This window comes from Hippopotamus amphibius, chromosome 3 (assembly GCF_030028045.1).
Source record: "Hippopotamus amphibius kiboko isolate mHipAmp2 chromosome 3, mHipAmp2.hap2, whole genome shotgun sequence".
Classification (NCBI taxonomy): domain Eukaryota; kingdom Metazoa; phylum Chordata; class Mammalia; order Artiodactyla; family Hippopotamidae; genus Hippopotamus; species Hippopotamus amphibius.
Window position 1 is genome coordinate 165,597,765 of NC_080188.1, and position 14,627 is coordinate 165,612,391.

A 14,627-nucleotide genomic window follows, 5' to 3' on the forward strand; every position below is an offset into this window, starting at 1 on the left:
CAGAATAATGGATGTGGCCAAGTCACTTCTCAAATCCAGATTTGAGAAAAATAACGTTACTTACTAATACTATAAATTCTCAATGTTGCTGTTAAAATGAACTGATTTTTAATATTGTCTTGTATACTGAACACACACTCTTTGACTTTTCCTTCTCTTCTAAATTCTTTAATTTGGGAGTACAGAAAAGGCAAATTATCACTAATTTTACCAATTAAGACATTTTAAACAAAATAAGATGAAATTATATCATAAGTTGGAAATTCAGATGAACCTATATTCTCCAGGAATTAAGACTCTAACCAAATTGTTGGTGTACAAATTAGCTGTTTCAAAGATCTGTATCCTAAAGCACACCTAAGAGTTTAAGATAAGCTCAGTAATTGAAAGGATCTAAGTACACTCTAAATGTTGTAATAAAATGCTAAAATGCACTGATCTGCGAAAGAAGATTGTACTGATAATCAGAAAACTCTGAATGTCATAGAATAACCTTGCTTACTTCGCATTTGCCAGTTTAACTTACTTTAGCAACTGGACAAGCAAGCCATTCTCATCCCAAATCCATGTTCGTGAGAGAGGGGAGATTTTTTTTTAACTTTTTATTCTCATAATCCTTTTTCTCTTAAAGTCTTCTATATATTTTTTTTAATAAAGTCTTTCTCATCTGTCAAAGAAGGTGGTTGAGCTAGATATTTTTAAGACCTTTTCTAGCTCTAAATTCAGCTGTAGAATAACCCAAGTGGGATCATAAAGTACAGTGATACATGCAAATGCTCAGGGAAAGAGGTTTAAGCAGAGTTGAGAAAAGGAGGGTGAGGGTAGGACTGGACCAGTTACTACAAATTATAAGTATATCATATTCTCAAGACTCCCTAGACCTCATGCCTGGAACCCGATTTAGGTCTCAGAGAGACAAAGAAGGCTGCCCTGGCCTTTCTGGAAAGCAGAGGAGGAAAGAGGGACTGGGGGGACCATTTTCCAAGGTGGAGAGAGTTGAAGTGCCTGATCTGTATCTGGGATACTGAGTTGTGATCATTACTGAAGGAGACAATGATTTAAGACGAAAAGACTGCCTCATATAACGTGGTTCCACTAATGAGCAAATACATATACAGCATTCAGCAGGGCAGCTGACACACAGTGAGTACTCAGCGATGCTGACAATGACGACCACCGTTGCCCTTGGCATCCTCGTTGCCTTGCTCTCACCATCCTCACCACCACCATTATCAGAACATTAATGACGAGCGTTGCCAACTCACTAACCTCAGCGTTCCACTGAAGGCACAAGCCTCAAAAAGTCCTGGAAGTCCTGGCATTGCGGCAAATAACTACATAACGAAGAATGGCACCAGCTGAAGAGGAGGCAAAACAAGATGGGATTAGTGGTCTCATCAGCAGTGTCTGAAATGTGGGGCTGTATTGAAGCTTTTTAGCAAAAGGAGGTGGGGAGAAAAAGGAACTATAAAAAAAAGGAACAATAAAAAAAAGGAACGATAAAGGAGTTTGCATGGACTACGCTTGTTAAATGCTAGCAGATGAGGTTATGATCAACCCAATTCCATGGACCTGAGGTCCAGCTATAGGGGAGGGGAAGGGGGAGGAAGGGGACAGTCATATAAGGAAAAAGTTGGGTGAAATTTAGCATGTTCGGGAACTTTTAACAATTTTTTTTTTTTTTACGTTTGCAATGTATGCTATTTTCTTGCCTGTTCACCCTTAATGGTAGAAAATAAACCCTAAAAACAAATGTTTAAAACAGGTCTTCAGGGAATGTAGGTATTGTGGTTCTACCCTGGAGCCAGATTTGTGGGAGAGGTGCCCCCACAGGACACAGAGGGACAGTTGAATATGTAGGGGGAGAGGGTGGAGATGATAGTTCCTCCCGAGAATATTCTCCGTGAATGGAGTTTTTAAGGATGAGCCTAGAGATTGTCATACCGAGTGAAGTAAGTCAGACAGAAAACATATCATATGATATTACATATATGTGGCATCTAAAAAAGTGGTACAAATGACCTACTTACAAAACAGAAATAGAGTCACAGATGTAGAAAACAAACATATGGTTACCAGAGGCGGGGGAAAAGAGGAGGGATAAATTGGGAGACTGGGATTGACACATACACACTACTATATATAAAGTAGATAACTAATAAGAACCTACTGTATAGCACAGGGAACTCTACTCAGTACTCTGTAATGACCTATAGGGGAACAGAATCTAAAAAAAGAGTGGATATATATATATGTATAGCTGATTCACTTTTCTGTACAGCTGAAACTAACACACCATTGTAAATCAACTGTACTCCAATAAAAATTAATTTAAAAGAGAAAAAAAAAGATTGAAAGGCTGCATCATGTCATTGCTAAGCATACAGCTCTGCCCTTTACTAGCTCTGACCTTGGATAAGTCACTTAAATGCTTTGAACCTCAGTTTTCTCATCTACAGGAGTACTTCCTTTATAGGTTATTGTGGTGATAAATGATATAAAATAGTATAAAGCCCATTTTTACAGTATTATTATTAAATTGTTGCTATTATTATCATTGGGTCATTGGCCTAAAAACTGATTCAAGGCCTTTAATATAGAGAATTGTAATACTAATAGTAAGTAAGCCATTAACCTAAAAGAACTGTAATAACTGATGAACAATAGAAGCCTTTCCATCAGCATAAATAACAGGCAGGAATCAGTAGCAGTAATAAGAAAAGAAGGAGACAGATGGTCTTTGAGTCCCACTAATGAAACCAGGTATTGATTTGAAGGCCAAACACCATTATTCTCATAATTCTTTCTCTTTTAAAGTCTTCTATATGTTCTTATCACTAAAACAACATCTATAAAGCATTATGTTGGCTGTTTCACAGAGTGAACGAACAATTCCCTTCCATTCTTTGGCTTATAACAAACCAAGAGTAAATACAATACAACAAGCCAATAAACATTTAGGTTTTCTTCTGAAGATCAAGTAAATAGAGCATTGGATGAGGTGTAGAACCGCTATTAGGGACTCTTTATTTTTTCACAGAGGACTTAATGGAGATGATGAGATATTAGGAGCCATCTGAAGGAAAAGTTAGAATGCTGTATTAGTTTCCTGTGGTTGCTGTAACAAAGTACCACAAACTTGGCAGTTTAAAACAACAGAAATTTATTCTCTCACAGTTCTGGGGGCCAGAAGTCCAAAATTAGTATCACTTGAGCAACATCTTCCCTAGAGCCCTCCAGAGACTCTAGAGGAGAATCTGTTCTTGCCTGTCCAGGCTTCCCTGTCTACTGGCATTCCCTGGCTTGTGGCTGCATCACTCCTGTCTGTCTCTGTGTTCACAAGGCCCTCTCCTTCTCTGTGTCACATCACCCTCTCTCTTATAAGGACACTTCTGATTGGATTTAAGGCCCATCTAGATAACACAGAATAACCTCACATTTCAAGATCTTTTCTTTAATCACATCTTCAAAGACCCTTTTTCCATTCATGGTAACATTTACAGGTCCAGAGATTAGGATCTTCTATCTTTGGGAGCCAATATTCGGCCAACTCATGTATTTTTTCCCTTTTGGGAAGAGTAGTGTTCAAGAAAACTTGCTCTCAAAGTAAGGCATGCAGAGTCTGCCACAGACACAGGAGCACAAAGTGTCTGTGTTTTTGTTGCCTTTGTTTGTCAGAGTACCTAACTGAGACCCTGAAGGAGAATGCACTTCCTAAGAGGTAAAATCCAATCAGCAGGGGATCAGGAAGAGAGAAACAGTGTGGTCACAGGAAAGCCCAGGGATGACAGATCCCAGGCTCAGCAGGACACTGGGCTAGAAACCAACAGTACTTCCCAAAACCTACCTATGGGTTTTGCCAGGTCTGCCCTAAAACCAGCCAATCTGAGCCTCTCCACCAGGACCCCCAGGATTCACATGTAGCCAGAGGCTTCAGCGGAGACAGTCACGACAACATGCCCGTCCACCCCCATTCGCAGCAGTTCAGTTACTGGATTGCCCTTTCTGTTCACAATTCTGTTGCATTTCCATCTCATTCTACTCTTTCTACCAGATGGTCTTCTCTTTTTTTATTATAGCTAAGAAAGATTTAGATTAAAATAAACCATCTATAGTCATCACTTAAGTTTTAACTTAAGCTTAGTCCTTGTCTCGGTACCAGTTTTTACATTTGTGGTCTTAGTAAAATGTATCAAGGGGTAAACAGGATGACAAGGACAAACTGCTTTGATTCCCTTGTACCTTCTGAATGAAACTAAGGGAACTAAGAATTTTCCAGGGGGCCAATGAATTTAAGTTCTTTTTATCACTATAACTTGGGTGCTGGATAATATCCCTCATGTGCCAGCCTGAGAACAGCCACCAATCCTAGTTATGAGGGATTGATTGCCCTCTAGGAACTACAAGGGGCCTGTTTTCAGAGGAGATGTTTCAGAGGAGAAACTATGTATGGCTTTAGTGTCTCTCCTACAAAATACTCCAGCACGGTACATAATCCCTGGTTCAAATCCTTGTTCCAAGATTTAACATTTGTGTGAATTGCTTCAGAGGGATTCTTTTGAGGGTTAAATCAGATAATACATATTTTAGCTACCAATTTAGCTGGGCTACAGTGTCCAGTTATTCAAGCTAACAATCTAAATGTTGCTCTGAAGGTCACTTTGCAGATGGGATTAAAGTCCATAACTAAGTAATTATAAGAAAGGGTGATTATCCTTGATAATCTGAATGGGCCTGATGTAATCGGTTGAAAAGCCTTAAGAGCAGAGCTGAGTCATCCCAGAGAAGGAAGAAATTCTGTTTGTGGAATGCAGCTTCAGCTCACGCCCAAGAGTTCCAGCTTGTCCTTCCTCACATCCCAGCCCATGGACCCCCACAATCACAAATGGCAATTCCTCAAAATAACCCTCTTAATATAGATCTCCTACTGGTTCTGTGTCTCTGTGGAACCCTAACTGGTACAACATGTAACACTGTAAAATAGAGACTGACACCTAGTAAGGGCTCAGAAAGTTTTTGTTTCTATTTTTGGTGGTGGTGGTGGTGGTGGTAGGGATGGTGGTGGAATTGTTACATTACATAAACTTCTGGAATTTCCCAACACTTCCAGTTTCAAATATTATGTCCCATCAGTCCCATAAGTACATTATTTTTTTGTCAGATCATGTGACTCAATGCCAAATTCAAAAAAAGCAGCTACTAAAATATTCCATTTACAATATTTTGTAATAACTGTAAGTGGAGCATAACCCTTAAAAACTGTATAAAAAACTACATAGTCCAACCCTATTTTTGTCAGTATTAAGCCGAATGAATTCTCCCTCCCCAGAAAAAGGATAGATTTGGCCTTGACTCTAAGATAGCCTGTAGTGGTGGACATGTAATTAGCTTGATTATAGTGATTACTTAACAATGTACATGTATATTAAATCATCATATTGTATGCCTTAAACATATACTATTTTTAAATGTCAATTATATTTCAACTTTAAAAGTGTAGCCTGTAAATAATTTTAAAAAAATACTCTAAAAAAAAGAAAAAGAAAAAAAAATACTCTGTTTGGGACTTCCTTAGGTGGCACAGTGGTTAAGAATCCACCTGCCAATACAGGGGAGACGGGTTCAATCTCTGCTTAGGGAAGATTCCACATGCTGTGCAGCAACTGAGTCCATGCACCACAACTATTGAGCCTGTACTCTAGAGCCCGAGGGCCACAACTATTGAACCTGTGTGCCGCAACTATTGAAGCCCCGTGCACCTAGAGCCCGTGCTCCACAACAAGAGAAACCACTGCAATGGATGAGCCCGCACACGTGCAATGTAGAGTAGCCCCAGCTCGCCACAACTGGAGAAAGCCTGTGTGCAACAGCAAAGATCCAACGCAGCCAATTAATTAATTAATTAATTACTCTGCTTAACAGATAAAGCAAGATCACATTCCAAATCATGTCATGCAGTTTCACAGACCAATAACTAATATATTTCCCAACAAAGATACATTTTTAGGCAACCATTAGCCTAGACAAATTCCTCACTAATTTGTATTAGCACAAATTCTACATTTACATGTTTAAAGCCTAGTAATTATATTATTTCTTTCAGTTATCTTTCCTTGTATTCTCAATAGCCTTTAAATATATGAATTTTCACCTCCTCCTTCCTTCCTCTGTTTTTTTCCATTTAACATGACAGGATTCCTTAAGCCTCTATTACTAGCTTTACTGTATCTGTAATTGCTTCAAGTTTGTAGCAAGAGGCATATAAACAACTCTTAGACCTGGTAAAGTCACATTTTGTACTTACCTAAATGTCCCATGCAAATTTGAAGTATCAGATAAGGTATTTTTCACTTTTTCTTTCTAATAGTCTCCGTTACTTCAATACTGTTTTGCCCTCCAGAAGTATGCTTTACTGGTTCATTCGAAAGTCACTTACTGAGCATCTACTTGAGCAAAAAGAATATATCACATTTCCTATTCTCACGGAGTTTTTGACAAGGATGAGAGATAAACACAAATAACTGTATTATTTGAAAGACTGATATCTGTCATTGGGATGGTTCAGACAAAGTGTTATGGTGATTCTGAAAACAGAAAGGTCACATCTGGTTGAAATGGGTGATTAAATTGAGAAAAGCCTAATGGTAGAGATGGCTTCTGAGAGGATTCTTCAAGAATGGCTAGGATTTCAACAGCCTTGCAAGGAAGTAGGGACCATTTCATAAAATGAAAATAGCACATGAGCCCTGGAAGTGACTCACTTTATACATGAAAAAGTGAGAGCCAGACAAGAACTTGCCCATGCAAAACTAGGGCATGCAGCTAGTTAGTAGCAATAAGAACCCCAAGAGAGTCCAGAAATGCAGGGAAGCCTGTACAGTGTCTTTTGTCTTCAGTTTGCAGACAAGTTCATTCACATGCCCACTTCTCCCCGAGTAATAGGCTTTCCTCAGGACAGCACATCACACATTCTTGTCCAGAGCTATCCTTTCTGTTTAATGTTCATGGTCCCACTCTGAAGCTCCAGAAACCTCTCTTCCTTCCTCTCCCAAGTCTCAGTATTATGACACTGAGATCTGAACTGCTGGGCCTTCCATTAAGAGGCCATCAAGACTAACCTCTCACATTTTTTATCCCTTTCTACTCAACCACTCTCAGAACTCTAACACCCTATCATTCATCCACCCATTGCCCTCCAGTCTGGATCCCATAGTCTTATGTCCACCCTTTCCCATCCTTCCCAACCCTCTTCTTCTCTGGGCCATATGGATCCCCTAGTCTATCTTCCTTTCCTCTGAATGGTTCCCTCACCTTCTTTCTCTAATTGAAATCTTATTGTTCATAAGGACATGAGCAGAGTTTGCTTTTCTCTTTACAGCCCATGAATTTCAGATCCTGGTTGGTGTCCTCTTAGCTCCCAGTGCTACTTTCAAAGCTTTCATTTGCCTTTCCTTCTTTAAAATATGTAGCTCATTTGAAGCCCATACCATTGGACTACAATTCACTCACTTCCACCTCCTTATAGAGCACATATATCAACGTCCTGATCACTCCCCCACTTACCAATGACTTTTTTCTCAGGTCATCACCCTTCATGTCCTCATTATCCTCTGTGTCCAGAAAATCACTCACCTGTAAATTCCTTTTTGTACTCTCCTCCTCTCTCCCTCCTTCCTAGTTGCCTGGAACATCTCCAGACCTGCTTAAACTCAACTCTGGCCATATTCTAGAAACTGAAGTTTGATAAAGAAAACCATTTAATACCCCTAATTAGTTCCATAATAAATTCATGACTCAGAGTCACAAATGGATACCTGACACTTCCTAATACTTACTCTACTTACACGTCCCCAGTACATTTGCTTTCCAACTCTCATAGACAACTATTTCAATACTTCTTCCTCTCTCTTCACCTTAGCCCTTGATCCTACCTCATATTTTCCTGAGAAATAAGAAGCAATTCAAATGGAGTTCCCTTGTCTTTCTGTTTATGTATTTTCTTCTGTACCTATTCTTTCTACCTTCCTTCCTGCCATTACTAAGGGAGATGTGTCTGTTCTTCTAAAAAAGCCTACCTGCTCCACTGGGATCTCCTGATCCATATACTCTCATTACCTTGTAGTTTTGCCTTCTCTTTCCTGCATCATCTGTTTCTCCCACTCTTTTGAATCTGTCTCATCTGATCTAGTTTATCTGATCTTAAAAATCACCCTCTCTTGACCCATAGTACCAATTTTCACCACATTTCTTTCCTTCTCTTTATAGCAAAAACCTCAAAAGAGTAACTATACCTCCTGTCTCTACTTTTTTTACCTCCCAGTCTCATCTTGATCACTCCAACCAAGCTTCTGATTCTTCCATTTTCTAGTCAGGTCACCAATAACCTAATGTTGCCACACCTAATGCACACACCTGTGCCTGCATCTTACTGAGACTTTTAGCAACATTTATCTTTATTGACCAGCTCCTATTTCCTGAAACACTTTCCTCTCTTGGCCTTAGTGTCACCCACTCTCCTAATTTTCTTCTTACCTCACTGGACTTTTTCTCCCCACTCTTAAGCTCCTCTTTTTCTACTCAATCTTTGAACTTTGGAGTGATCTTCGATTTTCTCCTTTCTCTACCTACATTTATTTCCCAGGTGATTTCACCTGAGTCTCTGGTTCCAGTCACTTCCACCAGAAGAGTATGGATCCCTGACTGGCCTCAGAGTCTTTAAGGAGACAAGCAAGGATAATTCCAAGCAGAAATTAGGTTGCACTTAACCAAGCTTACCCCCCATCAAAACCAGACAGGGTTCCAAGGTCACATGCTCAGGTTCATCCACATGCCCAGTTCTCCCCAAGTAATAGTCTTTCTTCAGGGCAGGACATCACACAGGCTTGTCCAGAGGCATCCTTTCTGTTTAATGTTCAAGGTCCCACTCTGAAGCTCCGGAAGTCCCTCTTCCTTCCTCTCCCAAGTCCACTTCCTGTCACAGAATATTTCAAAGTGAAATCCAACACAACCACCTTTCATTTACACAGAGCCCCTGACTCTGCGTCCAGGATTTTTTCCATTATGTCTGGCTGCCCCTCAGACACTTACTGATAAGTAAATTTCATTTTATGCCACCCTATACATATCTTTTGCATGAGATTCTTGTCCTCCACCCACATCCCCCCAAAATAAAGGACCACCCACACACAGCCCAATAAACAGGCAACACATTGTGGCACAGATTTTATTTTTCTAAACAAGTAAAACAAAAAGCTTGGCTTAAAAATAATAAACATGTTTTACTCATTCATACAAGCAATATTTTAAAACAATATTTGTTTTCTCCTGTTTTCCTTTGCAACAATCTATTACTATGCCAGATTTCAAAACAAAAGCTAGTTTCCACAGGAAGGGAAAACAGATTAAGGCAAACAAAGAAGAAAGGAATAGTGTTTGCAACATTTAGATTTGAAATCTTTCTTACATAGCTTTCCCAGAAACACTGATGTTTGTTGGCACTTTACTACTTTTAATCCTGGGCATGAAATTCAAACTTCTATGGAGATGAAACTATATAACTATGAGCAAAACAAACAACACATTGGTTCCTTCCTGGTGTGAGCTTTGGAAAAATCTGGCAACTCTTTGCAATTGTGAATGATGTATCTCTCCTTCTCTAGTCACTTTAAAATAGGTTGGATTCTAAACTGTCAGCAAGGATTCAAGTGACAACTAAACTAAAATAAGGTATAAGGAAAGGTCTCGTTTCATGTTTCTCAAAGCATGTTCCACTGACAATGCATTGGGTAGTAATGATGTTTATGATAAAGTCTATACTTTTGTTTGGGTTATGAATCATTTATTTATGACTTTTAACAGGAACTAGACATTGCCTCATTACTGTCTTGTCCAAGAAGTATGTCTTGCAATGAATTTTGGTAAGCGCAACTTTTTTTTCCCATTAGGGTAGTATGTGTGTTAAAAATTAAAAGTGAGATTATTAGATGATCTAAGTCAGTGGTCCTAGGACTATAAATCTGTGGCTAGTAAGTATTAATTTTGCATCAGAAATTCTGAGACCAGATAAGAAAGAAGTACTGGAGCAGTCATATTCCTGAGACTTACTGACCATCACTGAACTAGATACCAGGGAAGGGACCGCAAAATAACTATGTTCTAACTTTGGGTACCTCACAGGACGTAGACATAGATTATCCAATACCACATCCATTTGCGACTTGGTCTTGGCATTTAAGGTATATTGTTGAGCCAAGAGTTCAGTTGATTATTGAACTATGTTAAAGGCAGGCGTGATCCTGAGAGGCCTAAATGTTGTAAGCGCTCTATTTCAATGTCAGCTCCACCTTGTACCAGCTATGTGACTTCAGGCAAATTGATTAATCCCTTAGCTTCATTTTTTTCTTCTGAAAATCACAGTGCTAATGTGTCACCTCAGCAAAACTGTAGTTTGGACTTAATTATGTAAATGTATGTACGTATCTGGTCCCAAATAAATGTTAGTTCCTTTCCCTCGCACAATTTTATATCAGGAATCCGTGGCAGATTCTATCATATCACAATTGCTTACTGATTCACTTGGGTATTCAGAACAGTATTCACTTATATGTTGCCTCTTTAGAGACAAAAAGATTTCTAGGACTTTGGAGCTAATGATAAGCTACCTCCATCTGATACCCATCACGGATAGAATGCACAGCTTACAAACGCTGTAGAGGTGGGCGGTGGCTGTGGGTCGTGGAGCCAGGCCTGTATCGGGCCAGGCAAGATGGCAGCCATGGAGAACAGTCAGTGCCCCTGACCCTAGAATCGGTGCCCACCAATACCCTGCTCCTCATCTTATCCTTCTTGGACTACCGGGACCTAATTAATTGTTGCTACGTCAGTCAAAGACTTAGTCGGCTATCAGGTCATGCTCCGATGTGGAGAAAACACTGCAAAAAATACTGGCTGATATCTGAGGAGGAGAAAACACAGAAGAACCAGTGTTGGAAATCCCTCTTCATTGATACTATGATGTAGGAAGATATATCGACCATTATGCTGCTATTTAAAAGGCCTGGGATGATCTCAAGAAGTATTTGGAACCCAGATGTCCTCAGATGGTTTTATCTTTGAAAGAGGGTCGTTGAGAGGAAGACCTAGATGCTATGGAAGCTCAGATCGGCTGCAAGCTTCCAGGTGATTATTGATGTTCATGTCGTATCCACAATGGGCAGAAGTTAGTGGTTCCTGGGTAGTTGGGAAGCATGGTGCTGTCTAATCAGTGTAGTTCTGAGGATTTGTTGGACATCTGTATGGCTGCTGGAGGCCTCCAGCAGAGACAGGAACTGAAATACTGTCTTCCTTTAACTTTTTGCATACACACTGGTTTGAGTCAGTACATAGCAGTAGAAGGGCCGAAAAAATAATGAAGTCTTCTACTGATCTTGGAGAGAGAGCAGCGAGCAGTCCTGAAGAGAGACCTTAGTTCCCTGCCCAGGAATTGAACCTGGGTAGCCTGAGATGAAAACCAGGAATCCTAGCCACTAGAGCACCAGGGCCTAGAGGCTAGAAGCAAAGTGGCCCTGGCTCTCTCCCCTGTTTGAAAACAAGAATATTTCAAGGATGCAAAAACTGTAAAAACAGGTATAAAGTTTATTATTAGAGACACAGCATAACACATGGGAGAGCACACAGAGAAGCAGTTTGTTTATTTAAGTCAGAAGCAAGGCAGAAATATACACCCAGAGAGAAAGAGTATGGGCATCCTCTCTAATGAGGAGAAGCGTAGTAAGTCAGAAGCTAGGCAGAAATACCTAGAAATACACACCCAGAGAAAGGGCGTGGGCGTCCTGAATGAGCAGCACAGTAAAGAGGTGATTTAAATCACTTCTATAGGACAGTCCTTCCCGGTCTTTGTGTACCTTTGGCCAATTATCTTGTTTCTTTCTTCACACCTGACCTGTCCTAGGACCATCCCCAACATGTGTGCACAACTTTCTGCTAAGATGGATCTCACTGCAGAGGCCTGTGGGTATATGTCAACACATTATGGGGGTCACCTCCTCCCTTTTTGACCCTCAAGGAGCCTTCCTGCACATGTGCAGACAGGGAAGTTTTCCTGGACCTCAGGAGTGGTTATCTTATCTCTTTACTTTAGCAGAGCTCAGCTTCTGCCACTAGCTTCATCCTTGGAGTGTCTGGGTGAGAACAAAGCTTCAATTTTACTCCACTTGACAAACACCTTGTCCAGCCCAGGGGCCCATCTATCTCCTACCGCACTACCAATGTCCAGACCAGATAGCTCAGAATCCAGCTGCTAGTGACATGTTTATCACAGGTGCTACTTTTACTGACTGGTTTACTGCTTATGTCAACAATGTTGTATCAGGTAGCTTACCTACCATCAGAGACCAAATTTTCAGATATGTTCCAGAGTGTGTAGCAGTGACCAGGGACACTGCAGTTTTAGTTACCACATCATGTCTGTCAGAACTCAGCTCTGTACATCCACCCCACTATTTCTTCACATACTGAGTCAGGATTGAAATGTCAAAAGACACACTTCCTGAGAAGGCTTGTTAGACAGTATCTGCTGGAGAATAACAAATGGTAAAGGTGTTGTGGAAGGGACTTCCCAGGTGGTCCAGTGGTTAAGACTTCGCCTTCCAATGCAGAGGGTGCAGGTTCAACCCCTGGTCAGGGAGCTAAGATCCCACATGCCTCACAGCCAAAAAACCAAAAACATAAAACAGAAGCAATAGTGTGACAAATTCAATGCAGACTTTAAAAATGGCCAACATCAAAAAAAAAATCTTTAAAAAAAATAGAAAAATAAAGGTGATGTGGAAGAAGTTCAAGGACCTGGAGTTGTTGGTAAATTTCCAGTCATCAGCCCAGGCTGGGTATATGAATACACATGTTGTACCACATTCTCTACAACCAAAGGCTATACAGAAGGATATTATACCTTCCACTTTTTTTACTCTAAAGACAAGACCTTTAATGTCACCATTCCCTGATTCCATATGGCATGTCCGACACTCAGGGTATCTATAGCTCAACTGGAAATGAGTCCTGATGAATATGAAGCGACGGAAGGGGAAGAAGAGGAGGAGGAGGAAGAAGGCGATGATGACAGTTCTGCAGACACGGATGAATCTGATGACGATGACGAGGAGGAGAGACAGAGGAGAGTCTCTGATGTCCCCATTTGAGGATGCCACTGCTCTCGCCTTTTTTAGCAAGCCTCTGCTGATGGAAGCCCTAGGATGAATCCAGCCTGTTAAATATATTTCTCAATAATGTAAATAGTTAAATTGTTCTCAGCTTATGGCAGGAAAACTAGCATGAAATATTGTGCCAGGCCCTAGGTTCTATGAGACGCTACTTTAGGAATTGGATTGTTTGGGTTTGCTTTGCATTTTTGAGGTAGAGGAGGAAATGGGAATCTTTTTTTTCTCTTCCAGAAGTCAATGGGAAAATAGTTCTCTAGAAATGTCTAGAACAGACATTTCTTTGTTTAAAAATATTTTATGGTTATAAAAATGTGGAGATGAGAGGGAATTGTTTTGAATAAGGATCTAAAATGAAGCAGAAATACCTACACAAGGATAGAGAGAAACTATGTGACTTAATGATTCTGAGAAAAGACTTATAAGTTATTTAGAAAAGAACAGAATTTATAATTAGGCTAATCCATTTAGTGATTCCTATATAATTTGTACTCACAGGGAACTAATTGACTAAATAGCTTGAATGCTAGTTGTCTGTCCTTTCTTAGACAATCTGTCCTTGAATTTAAAGTTTTCATCATGACAACCTTCAATTTAAAGCTTATCAGTATGACTTTGACCTTGAATTTACTCTTCAACTCCATCGACCTTGAATTTAAAGTCTTCAACACTATGACCTTTATCATACTGTTCACAGGATGAATCATTTTTGAAGTTTAGTGTGTCAAAGTATGCCTTGTGTTGTTTACTAACAAGATTCTTCACAACATCTCATGTAGTCTAAATTTGTAAACACTGCTTCTGTTTTGTGTCCCCTTTATATATTTGACTGTCTAACTTTGTGATAAGTGACATGAATTTTATGTTAAGATTAAGTATGTTTTCTTGAAACATGGATTTTTTTGTAATTATGTAATTAAGAGTTTCAGATGAAATCCTCCAAGTCTCAAAACCTCAAATTTTGGTTCCAATCCTGTATTTTGTGTAATTGCCTATTTCCCTTAAACTAATATTAATAAGCAAAAAAAAAAAAAAAAATGCGTTGTTGAGCTAAAATAACAAAAATACTAAGGCCTTTATAATAGAAAGGAATGCCTATGGGCCCAGCTGGATTTTTTTAAACTAGATTTAGCCAGTTTGTAGCACCCATCAAGCTCACTCAAGTGAACTTCAGAGAAAAGGGAAGGAAGTGGTTATCTCAACTGAAAAAAACAATGCTGATGAAAATGCAGAAGAAAATAAGATGAGATCAGAGCAAACACAAATGCCATCAGAATGTTCCTCTGGCTTCACTGATATGTACGCTATATACGTTACACTAGTTAGCACAACTCAGTTATTTCCAACTCAGGCTCCTGCCCTGAGTATGACTGCTCTCACTGACATGAATGTGGAAGCATGAGAATAGAAACC

The 14,627-nt window shown here is 39.7% G+C and overlaps 1 pseudogene; it reads left to right on the top strand.

Annotated features, from left to right (window-relative positions):
• Positions 1-9,907: 9,907 nt before the first annotated feature.
• On the top strand, positions 9,908-13,196 carry LOC130848840 (F-box only protein 3-like; annotated as a pseudogene).
• Positions 13,197-14,627: the final 1,431 nt, after the last annotated feature.